The following is a 6,827-nucleotide window of genomic DNA, read 5'->3' as shown; positions in this document are numbered from 1 at the left end:
CGGCCCGTCGAGCCAAGCGCGCAAGGCCCAACGAGCCAGCGAGCAGGCCAGACCGTGGCGTGGCACAAGCGCGCAACAACACAGCAACGCAGCAGCGAGCACGCGAGGCCCACGGCCCAGCTACTCGGCTGTGCGCGCTGTGGGCTTCGGCCTGCAGCGTGTTGGCTGTGCGCGGGTCTGTGAGGCCGTGTGTGCAAGTGTGGTCGGTCAAGGCCTTGTCTTGGCCGGTTACACTAATATAATATTTAGTTATTATATTTTTGCACACAACCCTACACACATTCAGTTTTCCAGAAACCCTAAACCTAATTCTAATATTACGTTCTTCAGTTTTCTCTCTATGAAAACTGTTCATCCTGAAAAGTAAAAACCTTGTGCATTGTCTAAGCTACAATAATCAAGACGGATCTGAACATGTTGGTGAACCAAGTAGAGGAACGACAAGTGGAGTTCTTTGTTCGTGTTCGTGAAGGAAATAATGCCCTTGGTCCAAGTATGCATTCTATGTTAAGTCTAATAAATGCGGTTCAGTATTAATTAACAAGTTAATAATTCAGTGAGATCAAGTGAGCTGAATGCCTAGCTAGAGGCCGCTTCAGTTCAAGTGGAATTAATGATATTAATCCACAGCTTACTCTTGACTGAACCCGTAGGGTCACACAAATAGTACGTAAACGGATCAAGTATTTAATGGCATTAAATACTCTATCTATGGATATTCGGAATCGACGGATCTTGGTTTCAGTGGGAGCTGAGATCGTCACAAGCAAGAAATGAATACTCCGGAAACGATGATATTGCCGGAAACGGAAATATGGATCGTATCGGAAATATAAATATTATCCAAATCGTAGATGTTGCCGGAAACGGAAACATGGTACGTATCGGAAAATATTATCGGAAATGGAAATATTGCCGGAATCGGAAATATTGCCGGAAACGGAAATATTGTCAGAATCGGAAATATTATCGGAATCGGAATATAATTCCGGAAACAGAAATATTAAATATTTGTTCGAAACGGAAATTAATTCCGGAATCGGAAATATTAAATATTGTTCGTATCGGAAATGAATTCCGGAACCGGGAATTTAATCGGAAGCGTATCGTACGAATAAGCATCGGACGAGGCCTGCCGGACGAGGGCCCAGCACGAAGCCAGGCCATCGCCCAGCAAGCCAAGCGCGCCACACGAACAGCCAAGGCCACGCCAGGCCCAGCGCAAGGCCAGGCCCAGCAGGCCATGGCAGCGCGCGCAGCGCGCGCAACAGTGGGCTGCGAGCTGTGCTGCTGCTCGCGTGGGCTTGCGGCTCGCGTGGGCCGAGCGGCCGTGTGGGCTGTGCGCGGGCATGGCCTGCACGCTCGTGGGTCATGCTCGTGTAGAGTTTGTGTTCACATACGAAACCTAAATTGTATAGGATTTGTTTGATGATTAAATTCCTAATCCTAAAAGGATAAAATTAATTAGTTAGAGTCCTACTAGGATTCTAGTTTAACTAATTAGTATCCTAATAGGATTCCAGTTCCTTTTCCATACCTCTATAAATAAGGGCCTAGGGTCATTATTTGCAGGTACGATTGAAGTATTCAAAGGGTAAGTTTTTGAAAGAAAAATCAGCCATACACTTGCAAACACATAGCCGAAATTCCTAGTAACCTTAAGGGCGATTCTAGTTGGTCTAACTTGAGGCGGATCCGGACGTACTGTGGACTATCTACGGAGGGACGACATTTGGAGTCCTAAAGACTTGTTCTTGTTCGGTTCGGGCGCAGCTAGGGAAGGCACGCTACAACACGTATGCATCGATTCTGTGCTAAATGATTATGTGTAAATAATATGCTTTCCTGGCTTTATGGTTTTTCCGCATGATTTATGAATTGTCATATGTATCATAACCTAACAGTGGTATCAGAGCCTCTTATTATTTTCATAATCTAAATTGCATGAACATGGTTAAATATTACAAATTTGCAAGAATTAAAAGGGGTGATTAATTTTCGTAATTGTTAATTAATTGCAAATTGCGTTTATTTAATTATACGTACGCAGTTTTTCGGCAGTTTCTTCGTTACTCATCCAAATCGAGTGATTTTTGTGTCAATTCTGCATGTAAAAGGCATTCTAAAATTTTGACAAAAATAATTATTTTTCGGCCGAACCCATAATTCTCAAATTTGAAGCCTAACTATGACTTATCGGAGGTTTTAGTTTTTCGAATGCAAAATTTCGTAAATTTAAGATGTTAAATTAAATATTTGCGATTCTTGTTGTTAAATTTTAAATTTTTATGACCTAGACTTGAATCCAAGTTAATCGGAAATCAACTAAATAATAAATTTTCGATTTTTCGCCCTAAAATTATGAAATTAATATTATTTATTAATTTGTCATTAATTTTGAATATAAATTTTTAATTTTTATGCGATTCGCTCATATAACTTGCACGCACAAAGCAATGGACGCTACGTGTTACCCTTAAGGGGTGTTGTATAGTGCGGGCATGCGACGACGAGCAAGGGAGCTCGTCGCCCATGCGGTACGAATGCAGCGAGCAAGGGCATGGTGCACGAGCACAAGGCAGCAGCCCTGCCTTGTGTCGTGGGTTGTGAGCAATGGGCGCATGGGCAAGGGCGAGAGCAAGGCACGAGCAGTCGCGTGTGGGCAGCAAGCGTGCTGCGCCACAGCGCGCACTGCCTCGCGCAAGCATGCGGATCCTCGCGCGCAGCGAGCGCAAGTGTGCGTGCGACGAGCGCTGCGCCCAGCGATGGCGTGCAGCGTGCTTGTTGCGACGTGCGACGAGCGCTGCGCCCAGCGATGGCGAGCAGCTTGCCTGTTGCGACGTGCGACGAGCGCTGCGCCCAACGATGGGCTGCGGCAGCATGCTTGTTGCGACGAGCGCAGGCGCGCGCCTTGCGATGGGGAGCAGCAGCGATGCGACGCAGCGCATGGGCTGCGCGCACATGGCCAGCGATGGCTGTGTGCGTGTGGCCCATGGGCGTGCGTTGCGTGGGGTTGTTGCGTTGCGATTAGATCGTTTTGAAATTTTAATTTGAAATTTTCAGTTTACGTAATTTTAATTAATTTTAAAATTAATAATTTAAATTGTTTTCTTGGATTTTAATTTTGAATATTATAATTATAATAAATTTTATTTATTCTAATTATTTTACTAAAATTAAAATCATGAATTAATTTAAATACGACTGAAAAAATAAATTAAATAAGCGGATTCAATTATAAATTTATATGAGCTTTAAATTTTAATTAAATTTGTATGTTTCCGGTTAGACTAGAAATACATTTTTATGTTTAAAATTAGTAAAGCATATAAATTTATTTTTTTAAGTGGGAGCCCTTTTAGTCATAAACTCTTGATTAGGTCTACAAATCCTTAAGGTTAAAACAACTTGATTAGAATTAATAAGGACTGAATAATTGATAGATTATTGGTGCCCTTGATTAATTGCTGCAAATGTTTATGTGATGCATGATGTGTTTTACTAACCATCTATGTGGGCCATTCATGATAATGAATGGGTGAATGGTATATATTTTATATGTACTATTTTGCAGGTTATGAAGTGACTAGTATGGCCCAAATAGGATAGAAAATATGGTCTGCGTACCATTAATTTGAATGTAATTGGTCTAAAGTACCAAAATTGTTTTTCAATTCAAATATGGTCTGCGTACCATCAAATAGTTTTAATTAGTTTTAATTATAGCTTATCCTATTTGAAGAAAATGGTGCCTCCCACGGAGATTTTCAAGACGGACTTTGAAGTTGAAGCTTCAAGATGAAGTCGGGCCATACTAGATCACATTTATCTTATGCATGTTTTAAGTTATTTATTGATTTTAAATATGTCTTAAATATGCATGAGATCAAAGCTTGATTATGTTGCATGATTAAGGATTTTAGTTCACTTAAAATCTAACCAACATAGTAAGAGCCTTAAGTTCCAAACTTAAAAATTGAGTTAAAAGGTGCCATGCCAAAATATACACTTGCTTGGATATCCTTTACATCAATCTAGTAATAGTTTTCGCTCAGCGAGGTGTTACTTATTGATCCTAAAGGGGCTAGGTACACAAATAATTGTGAGTACATGTTAGTTTTGGTGAAACTCAACGATATAAGTAAGGAGTCCTTTTATGTCGTGGCAAAATCGATAGGTTTACCTAATAAGTTCTTAGACGTACCTATCAACCAAGAATAGTTTCTAGACTATTAGCAAAAGGCTTTTGCTTACCTAAGATGTTTTAGGATTAAGTCGAAAAACTGTGCTTAATTCTTCAATGATTTTAGGGTCTTGGAATCATTTTATTCACACCTGCCGGAACACATAATTCGAATAAAATGCTAATGACTTGTTTAAATTGCATGATTGCTTTAATTTTCAAGTTATTACTCATGATAAATGTTTAGACTTTGCATGCTTCAATGTATGTTTTATTATTGTTTATAATTAAATATCTTGCACTGCAATAAATCCTTTTAGAAAGGTAACAGTAAATTTCCTTGATTGGTAATGAATCCAAGAACGATTCACGGAAATGAGAGAAAATGAGCAATTTAAATGTACGTTTCTTTTAATGACTTTTATGGTTGTTTTCGAGTATCAAAATCGAATGACAAACCGATTGGTGCTTGTGAATTCAAAATACAATGTAGTTTTGAGATCATAAAGCATTGAGTTTAAACGCTCAGCCTTACCAATGGTTAACAACCTAATATCTTTGTCCATTTAATTCTCGAATGAGTCTAGTCCCTAGACATTCGAATAGATCGATGCTTAGAGAACTTTAGAAGCTTCTGGTAAGATCATCTAGTTGAAACAAAATATTCAAGATAAATTAAATGGTAAGAACCTTGTTGGAGTGACATTGGACATGTCTAACAAAGTATAAAAGTCAACACTAAAGAATTCAATTCTTAAGACTATAAGAAAGGGTACAAGAAATAGGAAAACGAGGAACAAATGAAAAGAATTTACGATTCCGTTTCTACCTATAAGTTTATGTTTAAAGAGAAGTGACCTAGCAATCAAACTTCCTTGGTATCATATACCGCTTGAGGTTCTTACTTCGGTAATAACTCAAACAATGGAAGCTAGGATACACTAATGATCTACAAGTGGGAAATGAAGCATGGCAATGCTACATTAGTTGTAGGGTCATCTAGTTTGTTTTAAGTCCTTTCAAAGGCTGGAACTTAATGGCTATTTTGTTCCATAATCAGCATACCTAAATTTCTGCTTCAAACACAGAAAGACTCACATTCAAGAAAAACAAAAACAATGTTTGTTTGTTTATTTGAATGAAATGGTCATTTACGGGTTGAGTCAATATGCTTGATTAAAACAAACAACCCTTTAAACAATAAGAACTTTACTAGGTTCAAATCAACCCCTTGATTTGAGTTCCACTTATCTTTGGCATTGTTGCTTAGACCATATCAACAGGTTAACATTCATAAGCTCTATTTTAATGGACTTTTGAAAGTTGATTGATTTCTAGATCATTCAAGACAAGCTAGTCTTACTTGTTGAAAGTAACAAAAGATATGAACTATTGTTAGAACGCCTAGACAATAGAGTTCAAAGCTAAAGAAAGATCTTACAACTTTATGGATTTGAGTGAATATAGGTTTTTATTTACTCAAATATGATATAAGCTGAATTTGTTTGGCTAGTTCAAAGATTCAGAAGTATAAAATCCACTTGGCAAGAAATCATAAAGATCTAGGTTAGATCATGTTGATGATTACTTGAGACCAAATATGATCATCAATGATTGTGTGTTGTAATTTCACAATCTAGCTCCATAAGATATGGCATATCTAAGTGGAATGATCAAATTCAATTAATACTTGATTCGATCAATGATGAATCATGAAGACTTTTCCTATAATTTCTAAACAAAAATGCTCAACTACCACCAAACTAAACCAAATTCGTCAAAGCTATTGAAAAGTAATTTCAGAATAACTTTTCATAAAATATATCTAGAGAGTTGCAAAACTCAGTGGGAGCTTAGTGTTTGTCATTCAACAAACTAAGGCCCAAGTATAGATATATGTTTCATTGTGATTTATTCAAATGAGACACAAGGGTATTGTTTCTACCACGAATTTTTGAGAACATAATGTTTGTTTGCTCGAAATAATGTCCTTTTGGAGATTCGTTTCCAAAATGACAAGTGGGAGAAAATAGACCTCGAAAGTCTTCGAGGCGAACAACAAACATAAAACGGAGATTCCGGAGGATTTTTCGAAGTTCTTTAGAAAATCCGAACACTTATTCTTTAAGGACTTTAGAAATGGCTTTGAAGAATAGACATCTCTTAGAAGACTTTACAAGTGCTTCAAGGAGAACAGAATATTCAAAGGACTTTCAAGTGGCTATTGATATTCTATTGTTTGATGTTCTATACCCAAGTAGGCATAGAGTTCAAGTCACTGAAAAAATGCGATTCTTCTAATTAGATAGTGAAGAAACCTACAACTTGCAGTCAAACTATTATCATGTAGATTAATGAGTTTGTGACTTGTAAGAAAGCTATGATGAAACCCAGATTCCCTAAAATGGTTAGAGGCCATATATAGACTCAAATGTTTTAGATGGTTAGAGGCCATAAAACATACTCAATGTTTTGATGACAAAATTGAAATTTTGTTGATTTGCAAGAATAGTTTCACACCTATTGGTTGCAAGTTTGTTTTAAGGATAAAAACCATCAAATATGAAATTGTGTTCACACACAAAGCTAGATTAGTTGCTAAAGGTTACAAGCAAATTCACGATGTGGATTGTGTTGAAACCTC

This window comes from Spinacia oleracea, chromosome 2 (assembly GCF_020520425.1).
Source record: "Spinacia oleracea cultivar Varoflay chromosome 2, BTI_SOV_V1, whole genome shotgun sequence".
Lineage (NCBI taxonomy): Eukaryota > Viridiplantae > Streptophyta > Magnoliopsida > Caryophyllales > Amaranthaceae > Spinacia > Spinacia oleracea.
The sequence above is the reverse complement of the archived record's forward strand: the minus strand, read 5'-3'. Positions refer to the sequence as shown.